Below are 20,246 nucleotides of genomic sequence, written 5' to 3'. Positions count from 1 at the left end.
ATTTGTATGCTCCGATCTGCAGCAGTTTCCTGGTAGCAGAGGATGGTTATGATTATTGTCTTGATCTGATAGATTGCTTGTACATAGGCTTTTGGATTTATTGATTTATTGATTGATGTTGATATATGTATTAACATTATATGTTGAGGTCGTCGTATTGAGTTCTATGTAGTGTGTACAGCTTCTGGAACGTAGGGAGCTGGTGACGGTTCCGTAGTAGGGCAGAGGGAAGTGAGTGCTGCTCTCGGGAAAAACGGGATTGTTGGCCCTGTACGTATGCAGGGAAAAGCGTGTGACAATTGAAGTTGCGCGTCGCATTGTCTGGGTTCGGAATCAGTGACATCGCCGGGTGTTACTATTAGAGACATATTTTCAGTATAAGAGGAGTGTGTATGGTAGCGTAGGTTATCTGTGAAACTCTGGTCTTAAGTCCCAGGGATCCATAAGGTTTGCCGTTAAAGCTTATCGCTGGAGAAGTAATAGGTATTCTCCGAGCTTGATTGAAGGACTGGGCAGAGGTAAGCGCTGCTTGGTTAACATGTGTTATAATTCTGTAGTGGGACAGACTGTTTGCTGTTCTCGGGAAAGGCAGGATTCTGTAGGGATGTGCTACATTTTCTGGTGTGAAAGTGCGTGAATGTATGAGCATTTAGTTGATTGTGAGACTCTTTGGAGCATTCCTGGAGGAAACAGTTAATGGATGCATGTTAGAAGGGCAGAGTAGAAGGATGTGCTACTGTGTCAACGAGAGTAATAATTCCGTAGTAGAGCAGAGGTAAGCGCTGTTCTAGAAGAGAAGCGGGATTCTTGTGAGAAAGACTTTTCTTTACTATTCTGTGGTTAGCGAAGCAGACAATGGAGATGTTTATATGTTGTAAGAATCAGAAACGAAGTCTACTGAGAAGGCTTTGTAAAGGAGGGGTAGACGAGTGACAGGAGACAGAGTGGAAGCGACTGCAGCGACTACTGACGTCAGAGACAGTCCGCGCTATGATTAGACAGTGGATTAGAACAGCGCTCGCGCTGTGATTGGTGCGTTGGTGTGAGCCGCGCAGGGATCGGAAGGAGTACAGGGTGACGTAGACGCTCCAAGATTGGTGCGTTGGTGTGAGTCGCGCTGTTATTGGACAAAAGATCGTACAGTTGCGGAAAGGACAAGAGGGTTGTGGTAAACGCTAAAATGTATTACCAAACGGAGGAAAAGAAAAAGAAATCCTTGTTCGGTAAAATTAAAAGATGGTTCGACAAGGATAAGGACATAATAACTAGAGAAGGCGAATTGCTACCTCCGACAAGAACTCCTGCATCCTTCATGGTTGCGAAATATGGGTATCATACCTGTATTTGGTTAGACAATTGGGCTAAGTACACTAAAGAGGATGGTGTTTTAGCGTTCCCGGAACATGGTTCATTTAATCTGGCCGTGTTGAGAAATTTACGGGAAAAGATGATGTGTCTAGAACTTAGACCAAGGCCGACACAGTTTGAGGCATTGGTGGAATGGGAAGATGAGGTGCATGAGCGAGAAAAGCAGAGGAGTGGAGGCAATTATAGGTATATTTTTGGGAGGAAATATGATCGTGAAACTCATCATGATCGAATGAGGAGATGGCGAGATGCTAGTATGTCAGAGGGATTATATCCTATGAGAACTGTGGAGGAATCGGAAGGGAGGAAAGGTGCGGAAAAGGTACCTGATGCAGAATTGAGGAGGTATGGGGCTAATGATTATGAGGATGAAGTCTTGGATGACATGATTTACAAGAGACCACCTCCATATAGACCAGAACCAGAAGTGAGAACGCCAGTTGCTACTCCAATAAGAGATACTTTGCAGATTATTAAAACAGAAGTTGCGACACCTGATTTGAAAAGTGGTAGCTCTTTCACGGAAAGAGAGAGAGAGAGAGAGCAAGAGAGAGAGAGTGCAATTGGGGATGAGAAAACAAGAGAGTTAGCAAGGACAACAACTGAGTTGACAGAAAAGATCAGAGAATTAACGAAGAATCTAGAAGCTGTTACAGTGCCTGTAACCATAGGTCCAGTTATGCCTATATTTGATAAACAAAGAATGGGTGAAAATGGTTTGACGGTTCCCTACGTAGGAAATGGTTTGGTTAATTCTTCGGGAGAGTCAGGAATGAGGATGGAAGAAAATAATTTGAGACAGCTGAGACATGACACATGTGGTGGAGGTTCAGATGTACAGCCTAATTCAGGATTGAATACTGGTTGTTTAGGAAGATCGATTTTAGAACCACAGAGGATGGCAGAACCAGTGAGTACACTGAAAAGATCTACAGAAATAACGGCTGAGGATTTGAATGATTGGTTGAAAGTTCTCCAAAAGAAAGATAAAGATTCACAGGCAGTGGATGTAGCCAGGTTACGCATAGAACTGGAGGAACTCATAGCAGGAACAATTCCTACAGAAATTTTGAAAAATCATCATGATGGAGAGTTGTTATTCATGTGCAAGAGTATTACATGGAGGGCTAAGAGTACACATGACAGGTTGAAAGGAATAGCGAGTGAAATGGGAGTTGATATGGATAAGGTGAGAGCTTTGCAGAAGCCTTACAGGGTGGATTTCTCTGACAAAGACATTGAGAATCTAAATGATGTTGGCAGTGTGGTAAATAAAAATTCCTTTACCGGGACTGAATTTGATACAGAAACATTATAAAATAGCTCAGTAAAATGAGAGGCAGAATCCGTGATATTAGAGTTTCGGAATGGGCTTTATTCCAGTGATCGATTATAATCAGATGCTCCAAGTTCCATCACCACGGAGGTTCAGGAAGTGAAGTACATACTTTATTGACAAGAAGTAACTTTTATAGTACATACATTACAATGAAGCGAATACAGTAGGCGTAACAATTGATAAGGAAATTGACGTTTTGTCTGCGTAACCGAAAATGGGTGTAATAAAGAGTAAAAAGGAACATAATTGGTTATGATGTCATACATAGGTGGATCTATAAGATAATACTTGGCCTAGATGCGCGCGCAGCAGCATGACGTGTAATTGACGTGTAACTAGGGGGTGAAGGGGACTTGACATTTAGCTCTACATGTGGAGACAAAAAGTCTGGGGGGTCAAGTCAACCTAATCCCAAATCATATCTAACATCCTATGTTTAAAGAACTATGTTATCCAAGAAAGAAGGACTCTCGGACAGAATCTATTCTATACTGACTGTGCGTGCGTGTACAAGCGTCTAAGTGTCTACACTGAATGCGAGGGGGGTAGGAATATTCCATGGTAACAGGGCTATGAATTACTTGCATGAGGACAGAGAAGCCGGGCCTTTTGCTCGGTAACTGGAAGAATGTTTACTTAAACTACTAGGCAGGAATGCATCGGCTGAGGGGGAAGCAGATAATTCGAAGGTGAAATACAGTTCTTGGCAGAGAATAGGCTGATGTCAGGCTTCGGGAGCCGCGCAGAGAATGAGACAAAGTTCATGGTCACAGATGCAGGCTCAGACTCGAGGTTTCAGAGGCAGAAGGCAAGAGGAGTTTTGATGACAGAGTCAGGGCCTACTTGCCTGGACTGTAAAATGGCATAAGTGAACCATATAAAGCCGGTGGCCTTTCATATTTTGGAATGGAATATCCGGCCTGTTCATGGCGGATCTGACAGAGGACATGTTGACGGTGGACGCACATGCATTTGCGTCTTCATAACTGGAACTGGAGGGAACATACATGTACTTGTGACATGCACATAGAACCGTTGGGGTCCAAGATAGGGGACATAACTGACCAGAAAAATCCATATTTCCACAGCAGAACAGGGCAGATTAAGGAAATGATTTCCTTATTGCGAAAATGGGGTGATGTGGAAAAATGGAAGGATAGGTGGTACAAGAAAAGGGAAAATTCAGTGGACAGGACTTACTCAGCATTTCCTATGAGAGAAAAGGAAAAAACAGTGGATGCTTATCCTATGAGAGAGATTCCTGGAGGAGGATATGTACATGTTCCATGGACTAGACAGGATATTTTGTCATTTACGAATGATTTCCCTCAATTGAGAGAAAAGCCCGTCGAGTGGTATAGGCAGGTAGACAGGTTTGTGAAATTGTCAAAAGTGCTGTGGATTGACCTGAATAGTCTGTTTGATATAATTGTTCCAGCAGACTTGTGGGCAGAGTGCAAAATAGTTGTAGATTGGCCTGCTAAGGAGTATCCAAGAGATCAGAGAACAGGAGCACCAGACCCAGAGGTCATGTTGTAAGAATCTGAAACGAAGTCTACTGAGAAGGCTTTGTAAAGGAGGGGTAGACGAGTGACAGGAGACAGAGTGGAAGCGACTGCAGCGACTACTGACGTCAGAGACAGTCCGCGCTATGATTAGACAGTGGATTAGAACCGTGCTCGCGCTGTGATTGGTGCGTTGGTGTGAGCCGCGCAGGGATCGGAAGGAGTACAGGGTGACGTAGACGCTCCAGGATTGGTGCGTTGGTGTGAGTCGCGCTGTTATTGGACAAAAGATCGTACAGTTGCGGAAAGGACAAGAGGGTTGTGGTAAACGCTAAAATGTATTACCAAACGGAGGAAAAGAAAAAGAAATCCTTGTTCGGTAAAATTAAAAGATGGTTCGACAAGGATAAGGACATAATAACTAGAGAAGGCGAATTGCTACCTCCGACAAGAACTCCTGCATCCTTCATGGTTGCGAAATATGGGTATCATACCTGTATTTGGTTAGACAATTGGGCTAAGTACACTAAAGAGGATGGTGTTTTAGCGTTCCCGGAACATGGTTCATTTAATCTGGCCGTGTTGAGAAATTTACGGGAAAAGATGATGTGTCTAGAACTTAGACCAAGGCCGACCCAGTTAGAGGCATTGGTGGAATGGGAAGATGAGGTGCATGAGCGAGAAAAGCAGAGGAGTGGAGGCAATTATAGGTATATTTTTGGGAGGAAATATGATCGTGAAACTCATCATGATCGAATGAGGAGATGGCGAGATGCTAGTATGTCAGAGGGATTATATCCTATGAGAACTGTGGAGGAATCGGAAGGGAGGAAAGGTGCGGAAAAGGTACCTGATGCAGAATTGAGGAGGTATGGGGCTAATGATTATGAGGATGAAGTCTTGGATGACATGATTTACAAGAGACCACCTCCATATAGACCAGAACCAGAAGTGAGAACGCCAGTTGCCACTCCAATAAGAGATACTTTGCAGATTATTAAAACAGAAGTTGCGACACCTGATTTGAAAAGTGGTAGCTCTTTCACGGAAAGAGAGAGAGAGAGAGAGCAAGAGAGAGAGAGTGCAATTGGGGATGAGAAAACAAGAGAGTTAGCAAGGACAACAACTGAGTTGACAGAAAAGATCAGAGAATTAACGAAGAATCTAGAAGCTGTTACAGTGCCTGTAACCATAGGTCCAGTTATGCCTATATTTGATAAACAAAGAATGGGTGAAAATGGTTTGACGGTTCCCTACGTAGGAAATGGTTTGGTTAATTCTTCGGGAGAGTCGGGAATGAGGATGGAAGAAAATAATTTGAGACAGCTGAGACATGACACATGTGGTGGAGGTTCAGATGTACAGCCTAATTCAGGATTGAATACTGGTTGTTTAGGAAGATCGATTTTAGAACCACAGAGGATGGCAGAACCAGTGAGTACACTGAAAAGATCTACAGAAATAACGGCTGAGGATTTGAATGATTGGTTGAAAGTTCTCCAAAAGAAAGATAAAGATTCACAGGCAGTGGATGTAGCTAGGTTACGCATAGAACTGGAGGAACTCATAGCAGGAACAATTCCTACAGAAATTTTGAAAAATCATCATGATGGAGAGTTGTTATTCATGTGCAAGAGTATTACATGGAGGGCTAAGAGTACACATGACAGGTTGAAAGGAATAGCGAGTGAAATGGAAGTTGATATGGATAAGGTGAGAGCTTTGCAGAAGCCTTACAGGGTGGATTTCTCTGACAAAGACATTGAGAATCTAAATGATGTTGGCAGAACAGGGCAGATTAAGGAAATGATTTCCTTATTGCGAAAATGGGGTGATGTGGAAAAATGGAAGGATAGGTGGTACAAGAAAAGGGAAAATTCAGTGGACAGGACTTACTCAGCATTTCCTATGAGAGAAAAGGAAAAAACAGTGGATGCTTATCCTATGAGAGAGATTCCTGGAGGAGGATATGTACATGTTCCATGGACTAGACAGGATATTTTGTCATTTACGAATGATTTCCCTCAATTGAGAGAAAAGCCCGTCGAGTGGTATAGGCAGGTAGACAGGTTTGTGAAATTGTCAAAAGTGCTGTGGATTGACCTGAATAGTCTGTTTGATATAATTGTTCCAGCAGACTTGTGGGCAGAGTGCAAAATAGTTGTAGATTGGCCTGCTAAGGAGTATCCAAGAGATCAGAGAACAGGAGCACCAGACCCAGAGGTCATGAAGAAGTACGAGCAGGGTATTGTGTTCCTGAAGAATAAGCTACCCCCTAAGGAGACAGACTGGGTTAAGATAGATCGGACACATCAGGAAGCAAAAGAATCAGTTCATGCTTTTTATGAAAGGCTGATACTGGCTTTTAAACAATTCAGTGGAGATGAACACCTGGGTGATAAGGATTTGAGTCATTTTGTATACAGAGTTGTATATGGCTTGAGACCTGAAATCAGTGAAAGGATTCGAGAGCACACAGTTGATTGGCAGAGTAAAAAGATTGATGAGATCTTGAGACATGCGAAGTACTTCAGTGATGAGATTGAGGCAAAACAAAGAAAGCTGAAAGAGAAAGCAACGTGGGCCCAGGTGAAAGTTGCTGAAACACAAGAAGCACAGATGGTGGAACTGGCAAATAATCAGGGAAATAGGCCCAGATATGGTGCAGGAAAAGGAATTTAGAAGAAGCCAAGAAGAAATTCCCATGTCACAACTGTGGACAATTGGGGCATTGGAGATCCGAGTGTACCAATCCACCATTAGTGAGTAATGAGAATAAATCATTGAATCAACAGGTGCAGAACGAGGGGTGTAATAATCAGCAGCAAGAGCAGAAGGTTGTCAGACAGCAGAGTCAAGAGCCAAAACCGCCCTTGCCGCAGAATAGAGGGTCCCAGAAATATAATCAGGACTCAGGATTCTACAATGATGAGCAGGTAAATAAACCAAGGCGTACTAACCCGGTACAGCAGTACTGGTTAAAGAATGAGGGGAGTGAGTCTGAAGGGGACTACTGACGGTGCCGAAGAGAGGAGGAAGAGTGCATACTTGGTGCAACTCTAGAAATAGACCAGGCAGGACCATTTGTAGATGGGAAAATAAATGGGGAAAGTGTTACTTTTTTGGTAGACACAGGAGCGACGAGATCAACTGTCAGGTCAGCAGATATAAGAAATCTTCCTCTCTCGGACGAAGCAATCCAAGTGGTTGGTGTAGCTAATACACAGATTAAGACTCGTCTTACCGAAGCAGTAAGGGTAAGAATAGGGAAATTTTCAGACATGCACAGGTTTGTAGTTTGTGACACTAGTCCAGTGAACTTGTTAGGTAGGGACCTATTGTGTAAAATGAATTGCACAATTTTTTGTACTCCGGATGGAATAGCTTTTGAGACACCAGATGAGGATGTCTTGTACAGGATGACTCTAGATAATAGAGAAAGTGAGATTGTTGGGACATATGCTGTATTTAATCCAGATGAGTTGCCACAAGAGTTGAGGAATACAGTAAAAGTAGCGGTTTGGGATTTTACTGGAGAAGATGTGGGATTGATGAATAATGTAGATCCAGTGAAGATTTCAGTGAAAGAGGGAATCACTTATCCTAATATCCCGCAGTACAGATTGACACCAGAGATAATTGAGGGAATAACCCCTATAATTGACAAGATGATTCAACAGGGTGTTTTGAGAGAGTTACTGAGTAGCCCATGTAATTCACCGATAATGGGGCTAAAGAAACCTAATGGGAAGTTCAGGATTGTACAAGATTTGAGAAAGATTAACAAGATTGTGGTAGCATGCTGTCCCATAGTGCCAAATCCGTCAGTGATTTTGTATCAGATTCCTCATGATGCTGAATGGTACACGGTGATTGATTTGTGTCATGCTTTCTTTTCAATTCCATTGCATCATGATAGCCAGCCGATTTTTGCATTTCGGTTTGGTCAGCGTATTTTGGCATGGTGCCGTATCCCACAGGGGTATACAGAGAGTCCATCAATATTCAATCAGTTGTTAAAGTCTTTGGAAAGTTTGATCATGCCTGAGAGTTCAGTTCTAGTACAATATATCGATGACCTACTTGTGGCATCGAAGACAAGTGAAGCTTGTGAAGTAGATACCATAGCTTTACTGAATCATCTGGCAGATGGAGGGTTAAAGGTATCTCCAGCCAAATTGCAGTTTTGCAAGAAAGAGGTACATTATCTTGGACACAATATTGAGAAGGGTCTGAGAAAAGTGACCAATGACAGGATCAAGATTATCAGAGGAATGAGAGCCCCAATGACCCACAGAGAAGTGAGAATGTTTCTGGGAATGGTGGGTTATTGTCGTCAGTGGATAAGTAATTTCTCCCTGATAGCAAAGCCATTGATTAAATTGACCAAGAGTGAAGTGAAAGACCCATTGGAACTGAATGCAGAACAAATGGCAGCATTTGAAGAATTAAAGAGCAGAATGTGTGAAGCTCCTGCTTTGGGAATGCCAGACTATGAGAAGGAGTTTGAATTGTACTGTAGTGAGAGAAATGGATGTGCACTTTCAGTGTTAATCCAGAAACATGGACGACTGAGAAGGCCGATTGCATACTTCTCATCAACACTTGACCCAGTGAATCCTGAAAGGGGGGAAGAGTTGGAAAGAGAGTCAGGTGATTCTTTTTTCTTACCAAGAGAAGCTTTAAGAGAAACATTGAGAGCTTCAGAGGAGAGTTTGGATTCTGTAAGAGTGCCTGAAGTTGTTCCAACAAGCAGTGGAGAAAATGAAGGAGGAAAAAGGAAAGAAAAGAGCAATTCCACAGAGACTATACCTGAATCAGATGAAGAGATTGGGGATCCACCTGAGATTACTCCTGAAGAGGTAGGGTCAGAAGAAGATAGAGAGGGACAGATTGCGGAAGACCCCCGAGGAGGTGTAGGGAACATCCCTGATAAGCTAGGTGAAGGGACAAGTAGACAGCAAGAAGATTGCGTGTCGGAGACCCGAGGAGGGACAGTAGTAGGGAAGTCTCAAACGGTGGAAAGGAAGAAGTCTGTGGAGCAAAAGAGAATTGTTGATGAATAAGAGGCAAATGAGACAGAATCGGATGAGAGTGAGAATGGAAAATCAGAGGGTCGAGTTCTGAGAAAGAGAACTTGGATCGGAGAAAGAAATAATAAAGAAGTGAGATCAAAAAGGAGTGTAAGAGGAGATCTTTGGCCTAACAAGATAAAGAGGCTGAGGTACCGACTGACACGAGCGAGTTCATCAAAAGCAGAACAGGTGAACGAGGTGTCGAGTCAGAATCAAGCAAAGGGTGCAAAACAAGAGGAATCAAGAGAACCAGAGGAGATCAAGAGAATCAGAAAGCCTAACCAGAAGTATAGGTCACCGGAATGGACGTACGTGGCACTGTCTGAAGAAGAAGAGGCAGAAAGTCAAGGAAATCCAGAGGGGACCTTACGAGAAGTGGTTGAGGAGGAGAAAACTGTTGGAATCCTGAAAGTTATCTTGACTGACATTGGAGAAGAGTCAGATGCTCAGGATATTGAAGATCTGATACAATTTGACGTTGCTGAAGAAGAAGTAAAGAGTGAGGAAAATCCAAATTGAGTGAATTAAGGAGTCACTTGGAGAAAAGTGAAAAAGAAGAAATCTTAAACTAGCAGATTGAAATAATCTAGTGTTCTAGTGTTTCCAGTAGTGGAGTAGTAGAGGCTAAGTCAAAAGACACTGCCAAAGTAGTAAAATGGCTAACACAGAAACTAATCAAAGTAGATGTACATTCTTGAAAAGGTGGTGTAGAATGTGATGCTGCTGTACAGGATTATTAATGCTACTATGGAGTGTACTTGCTTTACTAGTTACTTTTAGGGTTACAATAGACACTTTTGGAATACATACTGAGAATATGACTAACATATGGAAAAGTTCACAGAAAGTAGTGCCAACTAGAATTAGTAACATTTATATACATAAAGATAGATCGATTAATGATTTTTCTAGCAATGTTTTTTCAAAGTTGTTGTATGAATACGTAAAGACAATGGAAGTTAGGGATTGCTACGTTTGTATGCAATTGCCTGCATCCGTTTCGGAGGGAGTTACTTATCATCATCTTCCAGCTATGTATGGGATTTCATGTAGTGTGCTAAGTAGTGTTTTTTATTTGTTAGGGAAAATAGATTATGAGATGTCTAATAAAGATAAAGTTTTTGGGCAATTGCCTATGAATAAGAAACTGAACCCTGCAAAAGAAGCTAACATTTTTGGTGAGATTTTTATAGAGACAGAAGAATTAACATTAGATTACATTTTTAGAAACAATTTAACTTGTAGTTTGAAAGAAGAAGAGAAAGCTTTCCTGGATATGGTAGAGAAAAGGAGAGTGAGCATGCATGAAAAGGCAGGAGAATATAAAATGAGTGAGACAATATGGGACATTGAGATGGGAAAAGAGTTGAAGAATGGGGCCAGTCCAACTTTGGCTTTAGATGCACCACAGAAGGGCAAACTATGCATTACCAGAAGGAGATCCCAATATGATAATTATTTCGTTGGGACTAGTGAGTGTCATGATACATACTTTATTGCAACAGGATGGGGATTTAAAGGTGGAGAAGATCCAGTTTTCCCGGGAGTGTATTATATTTGTGGGAATAAGGCTTATTACAGGTTGCCTGACCATTGGTATGGCACATGTTATGTTGGCCTGGTCTTTCCAAAGATTTTTCATATAGATAAGATAGAAAATGCAGAACAAATTAATTTACTAACACGCTTTAAGAGAGAAACTTGGTCAGAAATTGTAGGAGATATTTTTGGGGCTTTGATTCCAGCAGTGGGAATTTCGTTAAATGCATATGGAATTCGGAAGCTGTCAACAGTGGTGGATCGCTTATCGACAAGCACCGCTGGAGGATTTCTTTTGGTGAATACGGAGATGGTTGCCTTACGCGCCATGTCTATGCAAAATCGACTTGCCCTTGATATTTTATTGGCCAAAGAGGGTGGAGTTTGTGGAATGCTGAAGGTTCAAGATTGTTGCACTTACATTCCTGACGAAAGCAAAGATCTAAAGATCTATATCAAAAATATTACTGATTTGCATGAAGAATTAGTACCACTGGAAGCTGAAAGTATCTGGACTAAAATGGCTAATAAGATGATTGCTGTTAAGAATTTTATTACTAAGATAGGTAGTACTATAATTGGTAAGATATTGTTTCCTTTGACATGTGTGATTGTTGCTTTATTGATACTTAGATTAGGGTGTTTGTGTTGTAAAAACAGGGGAGGGAAAAAGAAAATAATGAGAGGGAAAATTGAGAAGAAACAAAAGAGGTCAAAGAGGGACCCACAAGAAATAGAATTAGAAGAATTTAGGGAGAGTGTGTATTTGGAATCAAAGAAGGATGATGAAAGAGAGTCTGGTGTGTAGTGTTATGAAAAAGACATTTCAATTTCTCCTAAGAAATGGGGACTAAATTTTTTTTTGGGTTGGTTTTTTGTGGTGATAATATATCACCAAAGGGGGGATTGCTGGAGCAGGGTTTTCTGTCAAAATCCGAACATCAGCATATGTCATAATTAAAAACACTAATAGATAATTTTAGATATTAACTTTGTTAAAGTTTCTGATTAATCAACCTTACTAATGAAAGAATTACACGTGGGAATGCATTTATGTTGCTTTATTAATACGTGAACTAAGTTGGTGAGCAAATTAATAAAATAAGTGTCACTAGATTGCTATTTGTTATGTGTTTGCGCTTTAAAATAATGTGCTTTAATGCTTCTTTATGTCGCAGATGGCTAGATAATTACATACGCATAAGTGTATTAGTGGGAATTAACACTGTATAATCATTACGATATATTAATGTTGTTTTGTGTTTCTTTTATATAAGATTGTCCATTTTGGCCTAGTCAAAGATGGCCGACAATTACAGCCTGCATTTGAGTTGCTGGAATATGAAGAGAGGCCTTGCTGAATATGGTTGAAATCCTGACTTCGGCCTCTGACTGTATTAAAAGGTTTCCGTGAGGACAGCAGCTCTGGGCTTGATGCCAGTTGTCATCAGATATCCTTGGGAGAGTAAAAGGCCACAATGAACTTTGATAAACTTGCGGTGGCTTCACTATGATTCCGAGGAAGAGCATTCATGGATGTTTCATTTTTTAGTTTGAGCTTTCTTCTTCCGTGTTTTTATTTTTGTGATTTTCGAGAGCGGAGGTTTTTCTAAATGTTGCGAGTCAACATCCTTTCCTGCTCGCTCTGCTCAACGGCTCAACGGACGTTTAGATTTTGTTTGTTACTTTTAATGTGTTACTTTCCCTATAAATGTTGTTAGACTAGAGAGGGTCTAAGGCCACTTCTTCCCGAACCTATGCTCATGCGGATCGACGCTGATTGAGAGGACGGCGACTCGGGAGACTTTACTGAGAGACCTGTCCTGACCTAATAATGACATCTAGCTAGAATAGGTAATTATGAGAATAATGTTTTTGCTATTGATTGATCTTCATTTGAACTAATTTAGATAAATAACCTTTTGTTTGAATCACAGTGTCGGGTGGTTATTTCTTGTCGATTTATTAAGTTTCCAAATATGTTCTTATTGTTTTAATCATGACTCAAGACTGATCATTTAGGTCGCATTGACCTCAGTTAGATGCAGATTGTTAGGATTTCTCTCGTACATCCAGTGTAGATAGAGTAATAGAATGAATATTAGTGAGATGGGCCCTAGCGTATGATGAGTGTGTGTGCGAAAGACTGTGGAATTACTCTGTCCGTGGAAGTAGGGAGAATTTGTATGCTCCGATCTGCAGCAATATCACTCAATGATATTTTAAATAATTGAGGAATCTTTAACCTTGTCCCACACTATATCATCAGGTATAGGAACTGCTGTAATGTTCACTGACGACAAGTCTGTTTGCTCTCGAAGAGATGATAGATGTGGTTTCAGAATTAAATTCACCTTTTGGGCTTCAGAGCTTTGTTGAAGGTATCTTCCATTAACAAGCATACTAAAAGTTATAACTAAACTTAGCCAGAAAAGGAAGAAAAGTATCCCCGTAAATACCCAGAGTTCTACCCAAGGTGCTACCAGGTAAGTTTTGTTGGGAAAGTTCAGTAAGTCTTTGACTTGCTGCTTGCGTGATTGTTGGGCTGGCGTCATTTCAGGTTCACTTTAATCCAAAGAAAACGTATCAAAGTCTATGAAGTAGCCAGATGCAGTTTGATAAATGTTTGGTATAGGAATCTTTATCATGAATCCACTGCAACCATGATCTACTTGTAGGCCCCATCAGATGGTAAGGGGCCTCAGTGGTCCAGGAATACACAGCCAAGAGGTTTATCTGATTTTAATAACAGTGTCTGCGCCGGGCGTGTTATGGTGGAGCCTTTCATCTGTTGGCAGATGTCGCATTTCAAGACATAGTCTTTAGGCTGCTTTGTTAAACCTGGCCACCAATAGCGCTGCTTCATTAAATTAATAGTCGCTGTAACCCATGTATGTGCAGAGCCCAGATCTTCGTGTGCTGCAACAATCAAACCTTGTCTACGATTCATATTTGTTATTACTCTATCCCCCACTCCAGGAATCTGAGCATATGGAATGTTATTTGTATCTAACTTGTAGGAGTACTTGAGTGGAAATGTTTTCGGTACCGCTAAGCTGCCATTGCGTGAAGCAATGATAGCAACCATAATCTCACCGTCTATATTTGTTTTAGAATGAGTGATTGCGGCTACGGAAGCCGTGCATACAGCCCCCTTCGCGGCTTCGGCAGACAATGAATTCCCTTCAACGTGAACGCCATCACGTTGATGACTCAGTGTGTGTATCACGTGAACCAGCGGTAGTTCGCTTCTCAACTCAACTACCTGTTTCAAGAGCATTTTGTGCTTAAGTGTGCCACCTTTTGCGTCTTTGAACCCATTTTGTTCCCAGTTATGTAAATATCCATTGTATGATTGCACACAGTAAAAGGAATCACACACTATTAGTGTGGCGAATTCGTGATGTGTATTCACCATTGCCAGCATCAATACTTTTAATTTGGCCAGCTGTGCTGTGCAGTCTCCTAGAGACTGAGTTGTTGTGCAACTCAGATGGAACTTTCCATCCCGCATGCAACCTTTAACAATTGCGCATGCGGCGCTGTATTGCTTCTTACTCCCTATGGCCGGATGAGCAGATCCATCAGTGTAAATTATATATTCTTACTAATCTAGAGGCAAAATTAAATTCAGGATAGGATATTCTTGTTCATTATGCAGAAATGATTGGGTTTTTAGAATTGGATCAAATGTTATGTTATGTTAGCACGTTTTGTATTGCGCACAGCACTGAGCAGAACATGGAGGCTGATGACCAGAGAAAGCACTAAAGTGAGGGGAACAGATGTGTTTTAATGGCCCTACGAAAGTTCATGTAGTTGTCCATGGCACAAATGCCAGTGGCAAAGCGTTACAGAGCTTGGCGGCCAATAAACAAAAGGGGCGTCCACCCGATCAGGCCCTCTGAATTTGAGGCACGGTTGCCAGATGTTGTCTCACTGAGCGAAGTTGAAGCAGAGGGGAATAAAGTGAAAGCAGATTTGACAGGATGCCGGGGGAGAAAGATTTCAGGATTTTAAACGAAGTGCAAAGGACCTTAAATTCCACTCGGCTGGCAACCGGCAGGCAGTGTAGTTGACGGATTGCCCTAGAGGTGGGACATGATCTAGGGAGACCCAAAAGGGTTCTCGCCGCAGCATTTTGCACTCGCTGCAGTCTCAGTGTTTTGGACTTGTTTACCCCTAAATACAGCGCAATGGCATAGTCCAGTCTTGATAGAATGGAGGCCTGGATAATCATTTGCCTGATGGACGGGTCACAGAACCTAAGCAACGGTTTGAGCCCCCGCAGTATGCCAAAGCAAGTCCCCACAACTTTCTTGGTTTGACACTGAAAGCTGAGAGCCGAATCGACACCCAGATCCTTCACCACCTGCTTAGGGGTAGGTGCACTGCCCAATATGGTTGGCCACCACTGTTCCCCCCAGAGCTCTTGATCTTTTCCTACCAACAGAACCTCTGACTTGCTGGAGTTCAGTTGGAGACAGTTGGCAGTCATCCACTCGGCGAGAGCTGTAAGATCGTCCTGGAACTTGGATGCTGCCCCGATGGTGTCGTCCGAGAGAGTGACTGCCTGCTGTGTATCATCAACATATGATACAATGGTAAGCCCTCTGCTCCTTGCCAAGGCTGCCAGAGGTTAAACATAAAGGTTGAAAAGCGTGTGGCTTAACGCAGAGCCATGAGGAACCCCTTGTTTGTTGGCATGGAGCGTGGAGGTGAACGGTGGGACCACGACATGGAAGGTCCTGTTGGAGAGAAAGGAAGAAAACCAATCCAGGGCTAGGCCTACAACACCTGCTTCCTTCAACCTGCGCAGCAGGATATGGTGAGAGACCGTATCAAATGTGGCACTGAGGTCTAAAAGAATCAGAGCCGATGTATGTCCCTCATCCAGAGCCAGCCTAAGGTGCTCAATGACAGCCAGGTGAACGGACTCAGTGCTGTGGCCTGAGCGAAAACCATCCTGAGAAATGTCCAAGCAGTTGTTCACGTCCAGAAATCTGATAAGGATGGAATTAATATGGGCCTCAGTGATCTTAGCAATCCACGGAAGAAGAGAGATCGGGCTGTAGTTTTCCAGTTTGGCTGCATCCAGGGAAGGTTTCTTGAGCAGGGGTCCACCCTAGCTTGCTTCCAAGTGCTGGGAACGCCCGCACTAGACAAGGATAAGTTGATCACCTGGCTCGGAGGAGACAAACGCACAGGTAACGAAATCTGTATTCAACATCCGTTTCAGTAAGAGAATTAGCCCATTGTATCCATCTCAGATGTAAGGCTTTTGCATTAGGAATGCTAGCCTTTGTAACAGCCTCTATGGCAGGTACTGGGGTCATGACAAATATGCGTTTCCCTTGAGCCAGTGCTCTTTCTATTACTACAGTGGTCTGAACTGCTGCCAGAATTTTTTCTGTTGATGTGAAACGCATTTCTGCGTTTTTGTACAGATGTGATTTGTAAGCTATTGGTACAGTTTCACCTTCATTGAAGGTTAAGTAAGCATACCCGCACTGACCCGCTATAACATGGATCATTAAATTGCATATGTTTACACGTGTCTGTAAGTGTTTTGAAGTTATCATGTCTTCTTGGAGTGAATGTAGGATATTTGTGTGCTCCTGTGTCCATTGTCTAACTGAAAAGGCAGGTATTATTAAGTTATAGAAAGGTTTTACTCTTTCTGCGTAATCCAAAATGTAAGTCCTGCCTAAAATTTGGGATCCCAGTATTGATTTTAGATTTTTTTTAATGATTTTGGAGGTTGGAGCAGCGCACACTTTTCTAAAAAGTTAGCTGCCAGGCTTTTTTTTTCACTTGAAAGCTCATAACCTAAAAACAGGACATTGAGTTGGGCAATTTTTGATATTTTAAAATTTAATTTGTAGTCCTCAGAGGCAAAACCCATAATTATGGTGCTCACCCTGGTCAAGTACCTTTTCAAGTCATCATCCATCAGATAAATATCATTCACATAGGACAATGCTTCCTCATCAGAATTTTCGAGTAACTCAGTTACTCTTGCTGAAAATAACCCTGGGCTGTTCTTATAGCCCTGGGGGAGACAACAAAATTGCCGCTGGGACCCTAACACAGAGAATGCGGTCAGATACCTGCTTTCAGGTGCTATATTTTGGCAGAAAAATCCATTTGAGATATCTAGTGTTCTTTTGAATTTCTTCCGCACAATGTTATTCATTAATGCGGCACTAAGTGCATTTTGGACAGCAAATGTCTTTGTGCATGTGTTTAAATGTCTGTAATCTAAAACTAGATGTTATGAGCTGTCAGGTTTCATTACGGGAAAGAAAGGATTGTTCATTGGAGAGGTACATGTTTCAATGACCCCTTCGTATTCAAGTTGATCTAAGATCTCCCTGACCTGTTTTTTAGTTTCTTGCTTTATTGGATATTGCCTCTGTACATTTGGAGAAACTTTGAATGGAATCACGTGGTGGGTTGAATCTTCATCCCATCCGGCATGATTTTCGTACAATTCTACTGCCCACTTGTTCAGCTAAAAGGATATCATAACCAAACGTCAGGTTCTCCCAAAAGAGACCTTTAACTTTCCTGGGCTTGTCCCCCTCCATTTGGAGTGTTATTTCATATAACTTGTGTGGGACACTTACCCTTGCATCAGGTGTTTCCACCATGATGTAATCATTCAAGTCCGCTGTCACCAGAAATTCCATCAGGTTCTGGCAAGCTATTGTTACTTCTGCTGCACTGTCCAGCATCGTCAGAGCCCATTCCCCATTCAGAAGTTGTGTCCTCAGAATTCTGGGCATGTCTGATCTTTAGACCTGCATCTTTCTTCTTTATAAACTGTGATTTTGATTTTGGCTTTTCTTCTTTTTTGGATATATAGTCTTGAGCGTGCTGCTTGTCTCTGGTCTTTGTGCGCTCTTCTTTGTGTTCTGACCGTCCTTCACTCTCGGATTTCCTTGTCGAGCCCTGAAAGGAATGAGAGGAACATCTATCAGTATCCTGATACCTGTCAGGTTTCCTAATATTATCCCTATTCCTAAGGTTGTACCTCCTTTCGGAGGGCTCCTGTGCAGGAGATCTACCTCTGGATTGAGATCTGTTTCCTTTATTCTTTTGTTTTTTATTATTATTATCCCTCTTCTTTTTAGGAGAAGCAGGTGTCTGCTTGGAATTGTCCTTTTCAGGACTGCTATCAGTTGGGGTTTTAAAGCTTTCCCACCCAAACTGTCTCTGCTTAGTTCTGCGCATGCATTTTCAATAATTTAGGGTAGTTCACACTCCTGTTGTAGAGGACCGAACTCCCGTTGGCATTTGCGGATTGCCACTGATGCTGCCTCCCCTTTAATATTTGCTAATATTATTGCTGTTACCTGGGCGTAATTACCTAGTAATGTCATTCCTAAATTCAGATTAGGTTCTGCCCCGTACTCGTTTTGTATTTGTCTTAATAAATCTGGTATTACAGCTAAGGATTTGATACCATGAGTTCTGGTGTATTTGGCAGTGAAGACTGTACCCCAAGAGGTACAATCCTCTATTTGAGCTGTAATCCAAGACGGCAAACAGATTTTCAGCATTCTGTGTTTTTCATAAGGGCTGGTATTTGGAAATACTGCTTTCTAGCTGTATTATTTTCTGGGCTGCCCAGAATGGCATTTGTTCACGTTTTGTGGGCATTTTACCCATTACTGCGTGTAACGTTTGCGGTGTAATTTTAGTTGCTGTGCTCTGGATAGGAGCTGTATTTGCTGTAACCACTACTGGTTGAACTGTAAGTGACCTCATGACGAATTCTGTCATGTTTCTGTAAAGTTTTTTCAGCTCTTTGTGTTGCACAAGTAATTCATCTTGTCATTGTTTCAATGCCAGGATGTGGTGTGTAGGCCGCTAATATCGGCCATGTTGCTCCTGGTCTTCCAAGCGGACCGAGCCGTACTCTGCTTCTTGTATGGGGGTGGGTGCCTTTAAACCAGTATTCATGTTCCTGGTAAATCAGTGGATTTTCAATGTCCTCATAAGGAATGTATTCCGCTGGTGGTTCATCTTCTGTGTAATAATGAAATGTTTTTGTTCTTGCATTTGCTGCCTGGAATGTAACCCACAAATAAAATACCTCTGGTTGAAGTGCTTTGTGTGCCTCAATCACGAATACTACTATGCCACCCCTGGCTGTTAAGCCATGTTTAAGTAGTTTAAGGGTGATTCCATGTCTAACATTTGATGGGAAATGAATTGCATTTGCATCTTCCTCCTCATCTGAGTGGGGCAATGGTTGTGTTAACGTGTCTAATTCTCCTTCCTCTGTAGTCCTTTTGTTTAGAACACGGAAAAACTTTCCAAGGGAATTAAGAGAAGGTGTTTAGCACAATTTTAGGAACTGAGCGTCCTTCAAGCGTGATTAACCAGCAGCTAATAAATAGGATATTTTGCCAACTCAGCTGTGGCAGATTTTTGTGCCCACCCACTCCAGACGTCTCTGGCGTTTTGTGAGTAGGGGGTTTTGAGAAATAGCACGACTGAACTACTCAGATTCTACTGTTAAATAAGTACCCAACCAACGTTGGCAACGCAATGTCATGTAGTTCCTATATTACCCATACAGGATTTGATCGTTCGGATAACATACACTGTGGGATTGATGGCAGACTGGTTCCGTACACCCCCACCAGGTACGTTAGCCTTTCTGTATTAGCTAGCTCACAGTGCCACTAGAATCTCCTCTTATCGGGGCGAGAATAGTTCCTGGCAACCTCAGAACATGACAACCCTGATCCCTCAGGATCGTGGAATCAATGTACTACCTTTCGCTCAGTCACTTGTGCTCACTTAGTTTGTCTCAGAGAGTTACACAGAAGAAAACAGTTGGGCATGTTACAATAAGACTTTATTGTACAATTGGTCTTCTAGTGTAAGATAGATATGTTGCAATAACCGTTAGACAGTACCATGGATATATGATTAGCAGTACAGTGAAAGTAAGGGGATGGTACAGTTCTACCATCTTGCAGTAGTCCTGAATACATACAAGAATATAAAATACATGACAGTAAAAAGATTCAGACTCCTACAAAGCCTCCTAACTAGATGTACCTAAGTGTACCTAGCATGTGTGTAAGTGGTAAGCCAAGAATCCTTCTAGGATTTAGTTTAACCCCATTACCTGAAGTGAGAGACTGTGGGACCCCATCCTGGTCTTGAATTGGACACCCCACGAGGGATGTGTTAGACCACTGCAAGCTGGAGTGTCTGCATGCAGGAGTGTCAGCGTCTCTGGCCAGTTTGTCAGCCGGGAAGTCTAGGTCTCCTCTGTCTTTCTAAGCAAGGCGCTATGTATATATACCCATAGGTGACCCCAGGGGTCCTACCTTGCTATGTTACTGTGTCGGCCTGAAGGGTGACGTAGGACCTGAACTTTGGACAGAGATATTATGC

The sequence above is a fragment of the Triturus cristatus genome, chromosome 11, assembly GCF_964204655.1.
Source record: "Triturus cristatus chromosome 11, aTriCri1.1, whole genome shotgun sequence".
Lineage (NCBI taxonomy): Eukaryota > Metazoa > Chordata > Amphibia > Caudata > Salamandridae > Triturus > Triturus cristatus.
The sequence above is the reverse complement of the archived record's forward strand: the minus strand, read 5'-3'. Positions refer to the sequence as shown.